General features: G+C 37.6%; 1 long non-coding RNA gene across 3 annotated transcripts in view; it reads left to right on the top strand.

The window, feature by feature from the left end:
* Positions 1-741: 741 nt before the first annotated feature.
* LOC104911625 overlaps positions 742-19,472 on the top strand; it is a 140,508-nt gene continuing 121,777 nt past the window's right edge. For 2 of the 3 annotated variants that reach the window (XR_004160263.1, XR_004160264.1), the window contains exons 1-5: positions 743-2,768; positions 3,856-3,996; positions 4,576-4,732; positions 6,279-6,407; positions 10,670-10,788. This is a non-coding gene — a long non-coding RNA (uncharacterized LOC104911625). Of the gene's footprint in view, positions 2,769-3,855; positions 3,997-4,575; positions 4,733-6,278; positions 6,408-10,669; positions 10,789-19,472 lie in introns of all 3 variants that reach the window. The other variant, XR_004160265.1, reaches the window with a different exon arrangement.

Genomic DNA, 19,472 nt, shown 5'->3' with positions numbered 1-19,472 from the left:
CTGTGTGTGTAGAATAAAGGAATTAATTAATGAGCCTCCATTCTGGATAAGAGCAAAAATGTGAATCCTGAAACGCTAACCCTCAATCTTAATTCCTTCCCTCTTTGATTTCTTGTCATTTCAGATAAACAAATATCTAAGCTATTGGATGTTTCTAAAAGGTCAGTATTTGAATTTTCTTTTTTGCTATTTAAATTTTTTCTTAAGATTTTTTTCTTAAGCTCTTTAATACTGCTAGTATGACTTGTGTATCATTCTGAGCATGCTAATGCATAGCATTATGAGAATTACATATTTTTCATGTTGGTAATCACATTGATTGATATCAAGGTCAATGATCTTTGGAAATATTTCATTTAAATACCAAGTACTATTCTAAAATGTCAAAACATTAATTAGTTCCTAGTTAGATGACTTTTACAGTATACTAAAAAAGGGATCTTGTTTCTGTAATTCATAGAAAGTCTAATCCAAATCCCATTGAAGTCTGCAGGAGGTTTTTCAAAGCAAATAAGATGAAGATCATAAAGTCTTTGTTTTTCTGTGGGATGTAGTGCTTTCTTTGTTTTTCTAATGAAGGGAAAAGAGAGTCTGAACTGGGCCTGTGGGCTAGAAGATTGCATAACATTTTCATATGCCCACAGTGTAGAGCTCAATGAATAAATATTAATAACAATAACAGTCTTATTTGTGCATTCAGGGTAACTCAATGCTGAGCAATTGCTTGGAAGTTTGGATTGTCTATCCATTGCAAATATCATCTGTACTCAATTACATTCGGTCCATTAGGAGACAGAGCTTTCAGAAGTAATAAAAGCATCTTAAGAGAGGGTTTGCACTAGAGAGCTAATGATTTCTGAAGAAGACAGACAATCGACTTGATTCCACAGGTACTGCAGAAGGGAAAATGTTCCAGATGAAATGGAAATTATTTCTTGAATCGTCTCCTGATTTCACAGAAATAAGGGAAGTATTATTACTGATTATTCTCTATAAAACAAGTTTAAAAACATACCATCATCTGAAAAGGAAAAGTGAAAGGTTTCTAAATTGGATATTTCAATATTGCTGATGAGAATGAAGTGAGCTGATGAATGTTGAATCATTGCTTGGCAGTTTTTAAACAAATATTATCATTCATTCTCTTTCCTGCATTGACAGATGATGTTTCTTGTTTAAATGAGGCTTCCTGACTTTTGATAAAGGCTGCTGAAAATAGCATTCCCCTGCCCAAGCTGTATATTCACTTCTAGCATATACTGACAGGGAGTAAAAATTTGGGATGCTCTGCAGTGTTCTGCCCTCTCGTGAAGGGTTTGTCTTGTGTGTGAAGTATGATGTACACCATGGTATCACTATATCACATTACCCAGTGATGAGTTTAGAAGCTGCCACTGCTGTCTAATTCAGCAATCCATATTGAAGTTGAGTAGCCTCTTTCTCCCTTAAAAGTAGGGCATCATTAATTTAAAATAACCTATTGTGTGTGCAGCAGACTAGGCAAGGAAGTGAGTGATATCCTCCTGCCTTCAGCCGTGCTTCCCTGCCTGCTGGCTGCTTCCAAACAGAAGAGACAAGTCTGACGGGCTGCTTAAATTCCTTCCCTCACTTCCTCCCATTCTTAGGCTCCATGCGGAGCTGGACTTTGGACTGTAAAGAACAGCTAGTTACCTCACTGATGCTTTATATACTGATTTCAGCATGTATATGTTCATTTTTGTATCTTGTTTGTTCATAACTATGGAAGACTATTGGAAGTTAGAGCTGAGGAGATGCTTTCCTGTAGGGAGAAAGTTGTGAGGTACAAGAGTGAAAATGGATTTTGCAATTGTGGAGCTGGCTGTGTGTAAGCAAACGCACTTGGATCATGTGGTGGTTTTCTCCTGTTACGCAGTTTTTGCATTATTCTTGAAATATTGTCAATTTAACATCAAGCATCCAAAGATAGTGCCAATTCTAATTTCATCAGCAGGTGAGTGTGAAAAATAGTCCAATGTTTTAAACTTAGGAGTGGAAAAGCAGAATAATAGAAAGCCAATTATGTATTAATTGTGATAGAGCATTATCTGAATTTGAAGAGGTAGTAATTCTGTCCATTTAATTAGAGACTCGACCTAACATTTCCCACTGCTAGTGGAAAATATTGATATAATGCATAGGAATCATTATGTTTGTTTGTGGTGGGTTTTTTGGTTGTTTGTCCTTTTCTGACTTTCTTTTTTTAATAGCACTTGCCCAGATGGCCAGTTAATTATCTTTCTGCAGGCAGAATTATTTAATTTAATGAATTTTTAAATGTCAGTGATGTGAAAAACCATTACTGTGGTTGTCAGTCCCTTACTCACCTTCAGCTTCCATTACCCATCACCCCCACTTTTGCTTTAAGGAGCATCTGAAGTGACAGAGCTTTGATTTCAGTTTAAAGTGCTGAGCACAGAAGTCTTACAAGTAATAAATTATTAAAAAATTGCAGCAAGAAAATTAATTTCTACTATCGTATGCCATGCTGTGTGTATCACTTCTAACAAATGATGGTTTTTTTCATATATTCACTGATAGATTTACCAGGACAAAATAATTACTTTTTTTTTCACCTCTAAGAAAAAATGTTTTTTCTTGTTTGTTGTGCGTGGTTTTGTTGTTTTGTTTTTAATTGACATAACCATGCAAAGTGAATGGGTTCTGTAAGATAAAAAGAAAAAGGAAAGAAAAATGAAGGAACTGGAAAACCACATAAATGAGGCACTGGCTCCCTGTCATGTTAACAGGTCAGTAATATTTCTTACTGTGAAATTTCTGCATGTTCACACCAGTTCCATCATCCCACAACACTCTACAGTTACAGAAATTAGTCTCTTCATGCATCATCTTCTATTTCAAGTCAACCAGCAGCACAGTTTCTAATGCACGTAAATGAGCTGTGCTTAATGAAAAGGCACTTCTTTAAAGATTTATTAAAATATTATTTTCAGAGTGGGATGGTTAACAACAGGTAAAGTGTTTATGGTGTTGTAGCTGTTCTCTTAACAGGTGATTTTAGTGGTCCCTATGAAATGCTGAACACATTTCCTGGAGGAGGTGGTCAGTGCCCCATGCCTGTCCATGTACAGGAAGCATTTGGACGGTGCCCTTGATAATGTGCTTTAATTTTTGTCTCTGACGTGGTCAGACGGTTGTACTTGGTGGTTTGTGGGGTCACTTCCAATAGAGCTGTTCTGTATTATTCTATTCCATTCTCGTATAAGATCATAGACGGTTTACAGTAAGAAAAATCTTTAGCATTTTTGTTGCTCCTTTAAATAATTGATCCTTGTTGCATAAATCCTCGGGTGATTGCTGACAATAAGATACAAAAATATCTGTTGGAATAGTAAATAAGAATTATGTGGAAAACTGCTACCAGGTGAAGTTTCAACTGTGCTTTGTCTTACTAATTCTGGCTAAAGACTACTTCTGCTCTAATTTGGCTTTGTCTTCATTACAGTGAAGATTATCTTCATGTTTTTGGGTTTTAATTTTTACTGGAGTATGTGTATAATTCTGCATATTGTATCTGGGCTATAATGATCCTCATTACTGTGGAACTCAGTAAAGGCTAAGGATTGCCACCTTTGAATATGAGAAATAACTTCTTTACTGCGAGGGTGACAGAGCACTGGAACAGGCTGCCCAGGGAGGCTGTGGAGTCTCCTTCTCTGGAGATATTCAAGACCTGCCTGGATGCTTTCCTGTGTAATCTACTCTAGGGAACCTTCTTTAGCAGGGAGGTTAGGCTAGATGACTTCCAGAGGTCCATTCCAATCCTTATGATTCTGCAATTGTGTGTCTGAAAACCATTTCTTTCTATGCTTTCAGTTTTCACCATAGTGCTGATCTTGTCTGGAGCTCTTGTGAAGGACATCAGGAACATGAAATACAGCCTCCCAGCATGGCCTTTCCCAAAGGCATAAGAAATGAATGTTTTCTGTGGAAATAGTATGCAGTATTTCAAGAGTTGTAAGTCTCTTACCACAATTAGTTTCAAACAGTGTATCTGTCCATCACTAACACAAAGAAATCTCTTGGAAAGCAATGTTTTTAACAAAAAGCGATAGCCTAAATCCTTGGATCTTCAGTAAGCCCTTCTCAAGCAAGTTTCACTGAAATCTCACTGCCCTACCCTTCCATCTCCATGACTGCATGACATTGTCCATTGTGTAGTCCCATTTCTACTGCCCCTGTACAGTTCTGCCAAACCTCCCACTCCTCATTTTGTGCTTCTCGAGTTGCAGTTTGCAGAAGGAAATCCTCAACAGGGCTACCCTGATGCTTAAGAGTAAATAGCAAGTAGGTGTGCTTACCTGTTTGTTTTGCAAAACCAGGCAGCTCAGAGTGAGCATTCATTATGCTGCCCAATTTAGAAGCAAACTTTACTGGATTTCCTCTGTTTACCTGAATTCGTGCTTAATCTTGGGTCTGCTTAATTTCTGCATTTTGAGCATATTAGTAGTTTTTTGGGGGGGGTGTTGGAGAAGGAAGGGTATGTGCATTGGGAACTGTTTGAAAATGCCTCTTCGGTTCTTTTAATCCTCTCAGAGAGAGTTTATATTGGATCCTAGTTGGACTGAAGAGAGATCTATGGTTATGTGGTTTCCCATGTTTCTTGCTTCTGAGAGAAACATCTGTTTATCCAGAGAGCCTTAGCCGGGCTTGGCAATGAGCACGTTCCACAGCCAGAAGAAAGACCAGACAGGTATTTGTCTCCTTTGTAGAAACAACTTCCTTGAGAGCTCCTGTATAAACATAGTTTCTAGCTGAGTGGAATAGCAAAGAGGACAAGAGATCAGCAGGCTGCTGATTAATGAGCTGTTGAGTGGTGTTGGATGTTGTGAGTCTGCTCCACATCTCTTCTTGAAATGTAACATAACCAGGTCGGCAGTGATCAGCACACCCCTCACACTTCATTATTTGATCTCTAAACTGTCAGCGGTACAGACAGTAAGCTACAGATTGCAAGCATTGCTTTGTGATGTGCTTGGGCACATTTTTCAGCACTGCAGGAAAAAAAATAAAAATAGCACAGCCTCTGCGTTACAAACAAATATATTTTCTTTTTCTTAATGGAGCTTGGAGCAAGGACAGTAGATGTAGATACACACTGAGATCGTATGAAAAAGCTGAAGTCAGTACACTCAGTGTAAGCTAAAGCTGGCTAGAACATAAATATGGCATTTGACTGTAGGAAAAAAATGCTGTACAAGTCAATATAGCATTGATCAAACTTAAGGTTTTCAGCTCAGACAATTCTGAAATAGTGTATTAGACAGAGATAATTGTATAATTATAAGGCTGGAAGCAGTGAGCCCACTCATTGTCCATGCTGGCTGCCTTTTGCCACGTGGGAGATCCACACAGCAATTTTAGAATACAGGCATTAGATCAGCATCACTCAAGGAGATAAGAGCAGACATCTATTGCTTTCTTAAACAGCTTATTTATTCTGCATCCATCATAGGCTCTCTACAGCAGTTTAGCTTGAAATTTAAATCAAAAGGGGTCAGCTACTTCTTTTGCATGTAGATGTAGTACTGAACACAGGTTGTCTAGACAGAGGAAGCAAGGAAGAGATTTGGTAGCAGTTAAATACTTAACCCAAGTGTTTGCGTAAGAGGAGTCTCAAGTGGTACACTGGTTGCAAATGACTCAGTGTGAAGGGATATAATATAGTACATTTCTTAGGATGGGAATACAGAGAGAAAATTATTAACTGTTTTAGCAAGCTAATATCTGTGTCCAGACTGTGATTTCCAGACTGTGCCTAGAAACCCATGGAAATAGATCGATTGTATGTTTTACAGAAAATTGAGCCAAAAAAAGGAATTAATAAAGCAAGAAGTAGATTCTAGACTGAGCTCAGAAAATGCCATTAGAACGGTTTAATAACTTTCATATAATAAAACATAGAATTTACAAGAAATAATTTTACTTAGACTAACAGATACTTTTGAGAAATATTGTTCATGGTAGAGAATCCACTGCTGTTGCTGGTTATGTGTTTGGATGCTTCTGAGTGTTTCATTGTTCTCACTGTTTAAAAACAATGCATTCTAGTTCTAATCTAAATAATTGCAACTTCCAGCACAGCTATTTCTTTGTTTATAGTATTAGGTTGTTATTTCTTGAAGATTTTTTTTTTAAAGGCATATTTAATTGCAATAAATTCATCTTTTATTGTGATCCTTGAGTATTTTGACCCTCTCTAAAACATATGTATTTACAGCTCTTCATTTCTTCCATAGCTATACTCTGTGCCACTTCATTTGAAAACTTGCCTTGAAGCACACTAAAGACTTCATTGAGACTTTCTGACTGTGTGTTAATGGAATTACCCCATAAGGAGATGAAAAATAAGGTATTCTCAGAAACTGGTAAGCAACGTAAATTTAGAATGCAAAAAGGGGGGAAAATGGCCTTTTGTTTTCAGTGGGATGCTGGAGTGGTTCCTATCTGACATATTCCTGTGTAAGCAAGAAGGGATGAATAGCAAAGTTAGCTGACATCAGGGAGTTAAGAGCATGGAATGAAGAGTTCTATGATCTCATAGTGCCAAGTGGTAGCAGATTAAATTCGGTTGATCATAAAACACCATACACACGGACAGAAACAAACGAACAAAACTTTTTAATAGCTTGATATGTTCTAAATATGCCATTATTGTAAGCTGGTCTGTAGTTACCTGCAGATGTTATCTTGGTTTTAGATGGTGGGCAGAAAAGTGAAGGTGTCAGAAAACACTGAAAAAGATGAAATGGAAAATCATTGTACAGCTCCACACAATTGTGGGGGACTCACATTTAAATGTAAGCTATGTCTGCTCTCCTCATTTCAGAAAAGGGTGTAGTAACCTAGAAAAATGTAGAGAATAATGATCAGAGATACTGAACACCTTCCACGTGCAGAAGAATTGAAATAGCTAAGACTCTACAGCTTAGAAAAGAAATGACCGTGAATGGTTATTATAGAGATCTATACAATCCTGAATGACATGGTGGAAGTCTTGAGGGAATGATTATTCACTATTCAAAAGAAATAAACCAAGGCACACAAAATGAAATGATCAGGCAGACAGTTTATATCAAATGAAAAGAGGAACTTCTTTGTGTTGTGCATAATTAAATCGAGAAACTCTGAGCCAGGGACTTTTTTAGATACAAAAAGTTGTGATGGATTCAAAATAGGATTAGAAAAATGATGGAAAGTTGCATAATCAATACTGGGGAGGGAACTGTCAGCTTGGAAGCTGCTGGAAGCTCAGAGATGGGAAGCATCACTCCATCCCAGGCTCATACAGTTGCCCTGAGCTTCCAAAAATGGTTATTTTTAAAGGGTACAGTACTTCTGTGCATGAAGTAGTCCTCTGTTTAGATACATTACTGTAACCCCCTTGGTTGCAATGCAGTGCTAGAACTAAAATCCCCGTGAGCCTCAGGAACAACATTTTCCAAAGATTCAATCATTTATCTCTAATTGTTCGTTGTATTTCAATTCCAAGTTATCTGTTGCCTTGCTTTGTCTAACAACATACTCATCCTCTCAGACCTGTGCTTGTTCATAGCTGAATTAAGTCTGGGCAAAATTTCCACGTGATCTGATTGTGTTCTGGGTTTCCTTGGCATTTAGGTAGCTGTGATGAGTTGTATAACCTATGGGCAGACCACGTCCCCTCTGCATTTGTATTTTGAATGCCTAGCAATACTGCATGATCAGTCACTTATCTATTTGTTGTTCCAAGTTTCATTATCATTCATTTAATAGCCTGCTCCATTAACTACTGTCCTTATTACTCAGTCACTCTTCTTTACACTGCCCAAACACAGAGTAGTGTTTTGTTTTTCACAGTTTATTCAAGTAACTGCAAGAAACATCACACACAGTAAATGCTTTTTTTCGCACTTCAACTCTATATTATTTTTGCATGAAGCCAAAGCTGGAATGCAAAGAGCATCACGTATATGGCTGCACTTCCTGACTTTGTTCTGTCTTCATATTCTTTAATTCATGCTCTTTTGGACAGTTTCATTGGCATATGACTGGGGAAGATCTTATATTGGTGTATGCTGTCCCTATGGACTTAAATTATGCATATATCTTCAGTTTCTGTATGCACACCCCTACTGGTACATTTAATCTTGTGGGAAAACTGCTTTGCTGTCTATTGAGTTGTAACTGTCTCACTCTCCAGATATACCCGATGGGAGGAGCACATGCTTGTACTTAAGTTCTTCTCTTTCTCCTTCAGTCATGTAAATATTGATTACTGTTGTGTACCACTAAATGTTTTTACTCAAAAACTGTGATTGCTGTGGAGTGTTAAAAAACCTTTTTAAAAATTAAAATTCAATCTATTGAGTACATGTAGGAGATATTAACATATTTAATATGAGAGCAGTCTCAATAGCATTGTTAAGATCAGTACTGAAAATACCTAGATTAAGATTCAGGCAGGCCAACACGGTCACTAATATTAATGGGATTCTGTAGTACATTTCTGAAAGTTTCATGGAACTTTCTGTACGTGCTTTGCTACAATACTGAGCTGAAAAAAAAAAATTAAAAAGTGAAGGATAAAGACTTGATCTCCATCAGCCTGCAGACAGTGAAATCAATGAGCTCTCTGCAACTGGAGTGAGGGAAGAGCCAACCTAGTTTAGGAGCCTGCCTCAAAAATTCTTCAGAAAGAAAAGCAGTAAATTGCTGCAGACTCATACAATGTTGTTACCAAAAAAAAAAAATAAAAAAAAAAAAAAAAGTGCCTTTGTATGGAACATCTGGAATCATTTCCTCAGTATTTACATTTTTGTCTAAAAAAAAATAGTAGCAGTTGTGCTGGGAAACTAGTACCTGTATGTGAATGTGTACAACAGTAGAAAAAGATGTCTCAGTACCTGTGGTTTCTAAGAATCTCAGAGATGGCACGGCGTTGTGTTGCTGTTTGTCATTCTACAACTGCAGAACCTCTGAAGGACTCTGCTCAAGTTATTTCCCATCCTCTTAGAGGCATGATACAGATCCTCTAACAGTACTCATTTTCAGGTTGTGTTCACGTGAGTGGCTGCACTCAGAAGTTCTGCTTTCCATTCAAAAGCTGCTCTACTTTTGACAATTGGAAAGAAACATATAATTAAGTGCAATGTGAGAATTTAATTTTTAGAAATGCTTAGAACTTTTAAAACTTTGTGGGCTGCTGATGTGTAAGTCCAAAGAAAAAGTAGCTTGATTGGGGTTGTAACCTTCAATTATGTATATAAATGTTATCTAACCGGAAACAATTTTAAAATGGTTTGAGCATTCCTGTAAAAGCACTGCACATAATGCTTATGTTTCTGCAGCTTGCTGAATTAAATGCTTTAATTGTGAAGAGTTACCAAAGTGGTTAAACGTTGCTCCTTGTCCACAGTATCCTCCACAATAATAACACTAAGCATCATTTGTACGTGTGAATATATGACTGACCATTTACCATTGTCTGGTCACAGTTCATCGCCTTTCACAGAGACCATTGGGGTTAAGGTTACTGTCTGGAGGATTCTGCTCCCTACTTGTCATCATAGCTGATGTTGGGACTTGATAATTTATTCCATTCAGATTAACAGATTAACATTTGTGCATTTTAGAATGATTTCAGAACAAAAACAAAGGCAGATAAAAATTCAGATTTGGAGAGGCAAACCTTTTGTCCCTGTTACTCTGTAGTGCCAACGTGCTGAGGCATGGTAAGCTGGAGACACCAGCAGAGTGCTTGAGCTGATGGGCAGCCTCTGACGGATGCTGCTGGGGATGACAAGACATTGTAGGATTTTGTCTTGGGCTGCAAGAGTCAGTGAAGAATGAGCAGGGGCTGGCAGAGGCTCACCACTAACCCGTCCCTGCCAGGGGAAGCAAAGCTCTGTTCCATCACTTCAATGTGATGGACGGCCATGATGCTGTGGGGGGGTCCTCCCCTCAGAGGGAGCTGAGAAAAGCTCATGTGCTCATGCATTAAATTTGTCTGACCTGCAAATACAGGATGGGTGTACGGAGGGAAGTGGGAGCTGAAATAAGGTGTAAAACCTGATGTGTTTTGTTGGTATCATTTGAATATTCAGTAAGCTTGGATCCTGTTGTGTTACTAATTGAGGTCTTTGGGATTTTGACCATTATTTCTTTCTCCTGTAAATTCTGTGCATTTAATTTAGATGGAATATATTATCTGTTATAGAAGTGAAGGTTTTCTAGAACTCAGTCTGGCATTTTGTATACAGCAGGGAAATCAACAAGAAACTTTTGAGCTTCCAGATGATTCTTAACTGTTTTCAAGTGTCAAAGACTCATAAAAGTTGACCTTATTTTTATGTAGCGTGGTGTATGCATTCTGTAAAGCTGGAGAAACAAAACCACACAAATACTCACTGAAAGAAATACCCAGAGCTTTGAATTCCTCAACACAGTAAGGTTCAAAATAAAATTTTTCAGTTATCTAGTTAAAGCAACAACAAACTATTCCCAGAATTGTCAATAGTATAATAGTAAGAAATTTGCTCTTTAAATCCTAAAAAAAAAAATCACATCTCAGAAATCTATTACGAAAGTCATTACTAAAGGTGATGTACCATGTAACTAATCTTTCACTTGCTCTATGACTGTTTTTCAGATAGGCAAAGGAAAATGCTGTCCTATCCCAAGAAATGCAAAAGAATTATCGAGCTTGCCTGTGCCTCTCTTGCCGTTTTGATATCAGGGAAACTCATCCAGCTGTGAACCAACAGCCTTGTGAGTATACGCATGCAGTATACACATATCTATGGTATCACAATCCTAAATCCTCATGTTCCTCCTGCATTATTTCAAAAATTGGTTAAATAACATTAACTGTTGAGTTTTCTGCCTAAATTTTCAGGTGGAGGTTCCACGTATTCTGTGTCCTTTGAATGTCAGTACCTACATCCCTTGTCCTTCTTCCCAGAAAGAACAGTGATGCTGTTGACATTCCATATGAGTGAAGCAGTGGGAAACTTCATGGTAGTGCTCACTGTTTCAATATCTCTACAAGTGCTGTTTTATGAGATTCTTCCCATTGTCATAGAGGAGAAGTGTATTTCCATGTAGCTGTGCAGATCTGCCGCATTATACTCTATGAGGAGCGTAGGGTTCTCTTGTCAGGTGTTTTTATATCCGAAAGGTATGTTTGAATAATCATTCATATCTTACAAAGTATTCCCTAAAGTAATGCTTGACTCTAAGCATTGATGATTCCCTCTAAAAGCAGTATACATACAAACATGCATGCAGAAAGATGCCGAGAACTAATAGGCCAGTGGGAATATCAGAGTAGGGAAGCACCAAAGGAGCAAACATGAGGAAGGAGGCTTTCTGAATGGCTTATTTTAATCTACCAGAGTTGGAAGGCCACCCAGAAAGCAGTGTACCTGGGTCTGGTTTCATGAGGCACCCAGTTTTGGAGACACAGGACAATGATGGCTTCTGATGTCCCACAGAGATAGGTCAGGATGGAGAGCTGCTCTGCAAGCTCTGGAAGGTCTCAAAAACATCTATCCATGACTTGAACATTGTCATCACCCTACAAAGAACCGCTTAGATGTGACAAAAACTTGACAGCTGCCATCTGTTATCATTCCTGTCATCACAACAAATCTTGGACAAGAAGCACAGGAAACCAAATATTCATGTTCTGGCAAGTGTGAGAATCTGAGAGTCTAAGTGAAACGTTTCTCAGGTCAACTTTTACTTTTAGACAACTTCCTCCCTTTCGCTACATTGCTGCACTTTGTTATGGTGCTGTTACAGTTTCCTACTTATACACACACCAAAAAAATGAGAATGTGTCTTAAATATGACGAATCTAAACCAGATTCTAGATGATCTGACTAAAAAACTCTTTCTTGGGCCCATTCTTTCCAGATTTCCCCCTAGGAATCACACAAGCAGTTTATCAAATACTTCAAAATTACACGGTCAAAAACACTATACATTAATTAAAATGTATATATTCATTTAATTCTTGCCAACTTCTTCCTTATTAATAAAACCCAATTTCCTGTGTGCTGAAAAAATGACCTCTATGTTATAAATTCAAGGATTCCTAAAACAGATGGTGAGGACAAAACAACAAAAAAAAAGATAACAAGTAAAATCCCAGCTTGTCTGGTCTGACTGCAAGGACCAAAGTATGCATATTAAAATAATCTTGGAAAGCTGGATGCATGAGCTAAACCATATGGGCTTAGTTATGTTACATAGCACCCTTGAGTTAAAACTTATTAGCATCTCTTCTACTGTTCATGAATAAAATGTAAAAAGCTCTCTGATGGTGGTGATGAGATGTTTAACATTAGTGAGTAAGCATCAAAGTTCAAAGGATTTGTGCCGTTCATAGGATGCAGTATTCTTACTGTTTTTGGGCAGAGACTGTGATATACAGGAGAGAAATGTCGTGTTAATGTGGTTGTAACTATGGTGCTTAATGTAAACAAAAGAAAAACTGTTCAGATTAAAAAGCTGAAGGCTCCTGAAGGTTTTATGTGACAGAAAAGTTGTCATCTTTTTGTCCACTCCAGTGACTTGCTCTTCTTAAAATGTAATATTATTATTATAGGAAAATAAGAGCATTAAATTGTCATAAATCCATCTCATTGCTTTTCTACATGATTGATAGGAGGCTTCTGAACTGGCCTCAGTATTGGATTCCTACTTTTGGTCTTCTGACCAGATTCCAGTGTTTTGATTTGTGCATTATTTTCATTTTCTGTCATCAAGAATGAGATGTATCTACATAGTTTTGTTATCCTTCTGCTTGTTGATTTTTGTTTGTTTGTTTCTGAATGGTGAGAGCTCATTCCTTCCATATCCCAAGCTTTCTGTATGTGCTGCCTTTATAACCGTACCTGTCAGTCTGTGTGTGTGCTTTGTGCTAAGCTAATAACTCCTGCTAAAAAGAGCTTGCTTTGCTTTGTGAGTGTGGCAGCATGTGGTCTGCTGTAGTGTCTGGCTGTTCAGACTGTGGGCCTCGTGCACAGACTTTGCAGTCATGTTTGTCAAAATACTTCCTAGATGCTGAGACAGACTCCTGAAAACTGCAACAATTTCTATGTATGTACTGTTGTACATGCTTGAGATATGCCAATGCGTGATTATTGTATGATAACAGAATCAAATCCATTGAATATAAGAGGAGCTACAAATTGCTCAAGCTGTCATTTTTAAGACTAAGCAAGTAGGTTCCTGGGTTTTACTTATCGAGAACTAGGAGGTACATTATAGATACATTCCAAACCTGTCTATAGATTTTCCCATTTATGTCTGAAGTGTAGAGTCTGGCACTTAATAAATTATCACATGCAGATATTGATGGAGAACAGATAGAATTAATAGTGAGGACAAATCTTTTAAATTTTTTTAAATCTTTTTTTCTCCTCCTAGTTGCCCTTGCCTATTTATCTGTAATTTTGTCTCACGTCTGTTTCCTACTTTATCAATCCTGGATTGAATGGGATGGATTGAGGTGGAGGAGTATACTCAAAGCTGTCTGCCAGAAAGAACAAAACTTGTGGACATGGAGACAGCTCAGCATCTGACATCATAACTTTGACTTTCTCCTACTGCAGTGTTCATTTCTCTTATAGCAAAGTGGACTTGCTGTAGGTTCTGTGCAGAATAGATATTTGGATAGCAGAATTTCTCTGGCCTATTGTATTGCATTAGTATGCTGCTGATAGCATCATCATTGCACAAATAAAACATAAAGTGCATATTTAATTAGTTACCTGACATTGAATCCAACATTAAAAATGGTTGTCTTTTAAACACGTTTGTCACCCTGACATTTTTCTGTGGAAGCAATGGTCAATAACCCTTAAAGAATCAGTTACATTCCAAAGATCATTTCTTACATTCCTACAGCATTCTTCAGAACGGTAGAAGGAAAAAGCTTGGTATTTGTCCAGGAGGGAAAAACTAAGATGTCACTTTTTCAAATTAGGACCTTCTGGATTTGTGTAATTGAATCAAATAGAGCAAATAAAGAGTAAATCTTCCTCGTCAGCTTTGAGGTTTCCCTTTTAACTTCTGTAAGAGTATTTCCATCGTGGCATAAATCTGTTTCTGGCTCGATAGATAGCAGTACTCTGCCTTTGCTGCCCCTATTGTACCTACTTGATACTTAGTTCACATGCTAGTAATTGTAGATTATTGGTCTTTCGTAATTCCAGTGGGAATTACTGTTTTACTTTAAATGCTGCAAAACCGAAGCTGTTAAAGCAAAAATTAGCATCTGACCTGTCAGAAGAAATGATTGACATCCGTCATCCCTGTTCATTGTGTTGAGTCTTGGCAGGTTTTCTAGTTGAATACTTCAGATGTAATGACTGTTGTTCAAGGCTGACAGATGCAGTTTCAAAAGATAAAATGTATCTTAGAGTAGCAGTTGATACGCACAGCAACTTGCAGGAAGAGGGTTCTCTAGTTGATTTTTGTTGCTGCTAATGTATAAAAAATGGATAAAATATTTTTCTGTATCAAAAATATGAAATTTAAGTGTTTTAAATTCAGTGAAAATACTTTTGTAAGAACTGACTGTTAATTTTGGAAAAATGTATCAGTTCTGCATGCTAGTCTCCCAGCCTCATTTCCATTAGAACTAGTGTCTTCTGTGGAGTTCCAGAGCTTTCTGCTGCTAGTAGAGTAACAGTCTTCCTGTTTACCAGCCCCAGACACTGGTGGTTTGTTATTTTGTTCTCCTCATGGACTTTTGCTGGTATTTGGCCAAACTACACTGAGTGTTTGGATGCTAAGATAATGGCTTTGAAAGATATAATACATTCAGCTTGCAACTGCTTTCTGCTGGCAGCTGGGCCCTGGCAAAGGACAGAGCCCTGGGGTCGCATTCATCTGGTGCATCCCATGAGGACAGGGTCAGTAAGATCCCAGATCTGGAGGTGGAGTGGGGAGCATGATGACAACTAACTGACCTTCCTGCTGGTCTTTGAACTTTAGTTTCCTATAAATAAAATGGTGATATTGATGCTTCGCAGCCTCACAGGGATGTTTTGAGAATAAACACATTGAAAGTGTGTAAGACTCTTAGATACTATGCAGATGGGAGCTATAAAAGTCCTTCAGACAGAAAAACCTCAGCCTTAGCAGTTCTGTGACCTAGATGAAGCAGCTCTATTGCCATCACCAGAGCTATCTGAGCTCAGCTCCCTCAACTGTGTAATTAGTTGGTCTGAAATTGCCCTAAACATTTCCAGAAGCCTTTGCAGCTCTTCCTTTCCCCTTAGGTATGGGTATGCCACTTTATTTTCAGAGATATACATCCTTTAAGTTATTTGCTAGTCATACTTCCAGGTTAGTTTCTACCTGGTTTTCTTTCTTTCCTGCAGTTGCTTTGCTGACACCATTAAAACAAAATATTCCATATAATAGAGGCCAGAATTAAAGCTTCTCCAGATAACTCTCATCTCTGTCGTAGCGTCTCTTAGGATATGCAGGATTTTATCTGAGGGTGCAAACGACTTCATCCAGCTCTTGATATGGATACTGGAAAATCAGTCATGATCATTGAACTCTTTTCTGCAATAAACATTTTTTTTTCCCCCTATTCTTTCTTCTAAATACAGAAAATGGTGATGCGCAATGCAGATATTCGTTGTGCTTGTTTCCTCTTAAGGGAAGGCAGCAATTAAGGATTTTCCTCTCCTTTATAGAATACCAGTTCTGACATGTTACCATTTGAAGGGGAGCATTGTTGCAGCTGAGCTACATTTATGTTATGTAGATGACTTTGTTGTTGTTGTAGGCAGGTGAACAAATATAATTTGATGCTTGGAGTTTTTTCAAGTGGAGCCATTTATTGAATGGTTGTAATTCCTAAGTGATGTTTGTGGAAAAGCTTTTTTTCTGCAGTTTTCTGTGTGGTGAAACATGGATGTCCTTTGCCCGCACATTGATAACAAAGCCAATGAATGTAATTGCTCGTTTTTTTGTAATGAGGAGAGAAGGAAAAGAAGGAGAGAAGAAATACAAATTATGCTTCTTTTTATGTCATTTGGGGAGTTTTTTTTTTTTTAAACCAAAACTTTGTTTTCATTCTTACCAACCACCATCACCTTTTTTTTCTTATTTTAGCTTTAGAAACGGCCACTTCTCTCTTTTGTTGCAGTGTTTTTGTGTTGTCATTGCAGCAGGTGCACTGCTGTGATGGGGCAAAGGGCTGCTGCTTGCAGTGGCTGTTTTGTTTGAGGGTCTGTAGAGAAGGCTGACCAAACTGGGAGAGCTTCAGAAGGCTACTGAGTGATACAGAGGTTTCAGGAGGCCATTTCTCTTTTATCCAGTTGATAGCAATAGTTCTCTTTGAAGAGTTATTCTGTGCCACTGTCAGACACAGCAAGCACAGCTCAGAATTTCTCTGTCAGCAGTAAACAATACGTAAGGCATGAGATACCTCGTAATGAGTAAGAGGGCAATATAAACCAAATCTGCATTCCACTGCAAGGATAGAGGCTGTTAATACACGAAGAATCTTTCCAGACCTGAAGTTCTTCTTCTGCTTCAAGACAGATAGAAGTAGAGCAATATGGTAAGATTTGCCCTAATTCTGCACCAGCTATTCTTTTTCTAGGAAATGTAACCATTTCTAACCCAAACTATGTCCTCTAAAGACTCTTCATTCGTCTTATACCTTCACACAAATGAAAAAATCATTCACAGAGCTGGATCTGAATCAATCCTCTTTCACAAATTCCTTTTATTTCTGAGTTTGAATTGCTTTTCTGATACTCCATGAAAATGAGAAACTCAGAATGCTCATTTGGAAAGAAAAAAAAACTTATTTTCTGTACTAAATCAGTTGTAAACATTTTTACATAAGAATGAAACAAAGGAAGGCAATGGGCTGCAAAATAAAGACTATTTAGAACTTCTTTGTTCATAGTGAAAAAGGGACATGTACAAATTTGTTTTGTTTCTCTCTTTCAGAAAGAATTAGTTACCATAGCAACTAAAACATAGCATGACATATCCTTTGCTAGTCTGAATCTACAGAGCACTTTTTAAGAGAAAAAAAATGTCTTAATTAACATCTAAAAGAATTAAAGAGACAAGGTATTTCTGCACTGGAAGGAAACTGCACTGATACTCAGCTTTCGTTTGTAGATCTTGGATGAGGGCTGTATGAAGGCCCTGTTTTTTCATTAATGAAATTAGGCAGAAGGAGGAGATGGTTTTGGTTCTCTTTAGAGGCCAGTGAGAAAATCTATGACCTGCATCATGGAAATTTTGTCTGAAGTAGACTGAAGCCAAGTTAGTTGCAATAAATGATCACTTCTAATGCTAGAAAGCACTTACAGCATCTCAGTAAATGCTGCACATTAAGTGCATGGCCATAAACAAGACACTCAGCTTAACGATCTAAAATCTGGAACGACTCAGGAACCAAAGGTATGGGTCTTAATTTTTCTGACAGTTAGTCAGTGTAAGAAAAATAATACTTTCCTATTTTGGATACTGATGCCATAGATTATCTCTCCAGAGTTCCCTTGGCCCTGATTCCCTGGCTTGAAGTCGGTAGTGAATGAGGATTTTCCACATTCTTACTGTCTCACATTTAGCTGATAATGTCAAGAAAGCTGCTAACTCATGATATGTTACAGGTTGACAGAATATTCCCAAAAAGTATACGCTGCTCCTAATGGAAAGTCAAGTATGTGAGGTTGACTTCACACATGTAGGTGGTAGGCATAATTAAATAGAGGAAAACTGCCTGTCTAGAATGCCATACAGCAGTAACCCAATGTAGGAAAAGGCCTGGCTGGGTAATACATCTAATTCCTCCTCTAGATAAATTGGGCATAGGAAAAGGTATGTTCTTCCTGATAAAACCCCATAGAGCACAGGAAAAAAAGTCGCTTGCTATGCCTGCTAGTTTATTTTCTGGGTTGTGGAAAACTAGTGATTGAACATTTTACAGCTCTTAGGAATTATTTTCAGATAACATTTATCTACTTCATATCTAGATTCTTGCCTTAAAAGAAGAGTACTCAAAAAAGAAAAAATATCTGATGGTAGTCATACATAAGATTTTTATGTTTTTAAACTACCTGTGGTTCACATCCCAGGAAATTGAAATCCTGTATTTCCTGTTTTGTTCTTGTCCTTCTTTTCTAAGTAGTCTTCGTAACTTTTCTCTGTAACATCTGTTATCAGTTCTCTGAGCCTGTTGGACCCCTACTAAAGTAAGTTCACTATGCATTTACTGACGTTTGGAATTAGGCTCTCTTGCATATTTATTTTAATTAAATTAAAAAAAAAAAGCTTTTGGAAGATGTCTTTCTGGATCAGAACCAATAGGAAGCCTTTGAGCTAAATTTTCAAGTATATTTTTATTTTGCTCCATTGATGATCCTGCTGGTTGTGGGTCACTATGTGACCAAACACATTCAGGCAGCATCAAATCTTTTGTATGCAGTGTTTCTCCACACTGTGAACGTGGATTTCCTCTCTTGCTTAATGTTACAGAGACAATAGGTTATTTTACTTTTTACTCTGAAATCTGGGTTTGAATGAAGAGTCATTAAAAGGTTAATACCCCGTCTTACACTTTGAAAATACAAAATTCACTGCTCCTGTCACCTTCACATTTGAGTCGTAAGTTTCAGCTGATGAATAAACAAACTGGAAAATATCACACAGGAAACATTCATGTGCAAAATGAAATTCCTATTATAGTACTTTGCCTTCAATGAAATATGCTTTGTAACTCTTCTTGTAGTGATACCTGCTGAGTTCTGTCAATGATGTGCTGAAATGCAGTTGTCTCTCATCCTTCTGTTTAGCCCTAGAAGAATGCAGTCCTTTTGATGAGACTTTGTGAAGTTTTTTGACAGAAAATGCTAGCGATTATTGAATTATTCAATTCCTTGATTGGAAACTGGTCTTGTGCCAGAATATGCTTGTTTGAGATTAAACAAACAAAAAACCTAATGTTGAATTGCTTTCAGCTAAGTTTTTTTTGAGTTACTTTGAATATGCACACTAGAAATTGACATCTTCAACGAGACTGTATAAAGAATCCTTCTTCTCTGTCTTCATAGTCCTCCAAGGCTTTCACAGAAGGCATTTGCACTCAGATAAAACTGCTTGAATCTGCGTCCCATGTCAGGACATCCAACAAGTCAAATGATTAGGAGATAACTTCACATATTTCTCTGATGTACTCTTAGTCCTGGCTTCCGACTCCAAAGCATTGCAAGGCTTTGGGTAACACACAACTACTTAGAGCTGCTCTTTCCCCTCAAAGTTATGCACAGCATTATTTTTAAGAAGCATAATGATGTTTGTTTTGCTTTATTTATGTGCAAGTAACCAACTCTGATGTCCGTTTCTTTTAACCCGGATATTTTTTTGTCTAATTTTCTGGTGGAAAAAAAAAATATATATAT

The sequence above is a fragment of the Meleagris gallopavo genome, chromosome 7, assembly GCF_000146605.3.
Source record: "Meleagris gallopavo isolate NT-WF06-2002-E0010 breed Aviagen turkey brand Nicholas breeding stock chromosome 7, Turkey_5.1, whole genome shotgun sequence".
NCBI lineage: Eukaryota > Metazoa > Chordata > Aves > Galliformes > Phasianidae > Meleagris > Meleagris gallopavo.
Note: the sequence above shows the minus strand (reverse complement) of the source record. Positions and strands in the feature narration are given on the sequence as shown.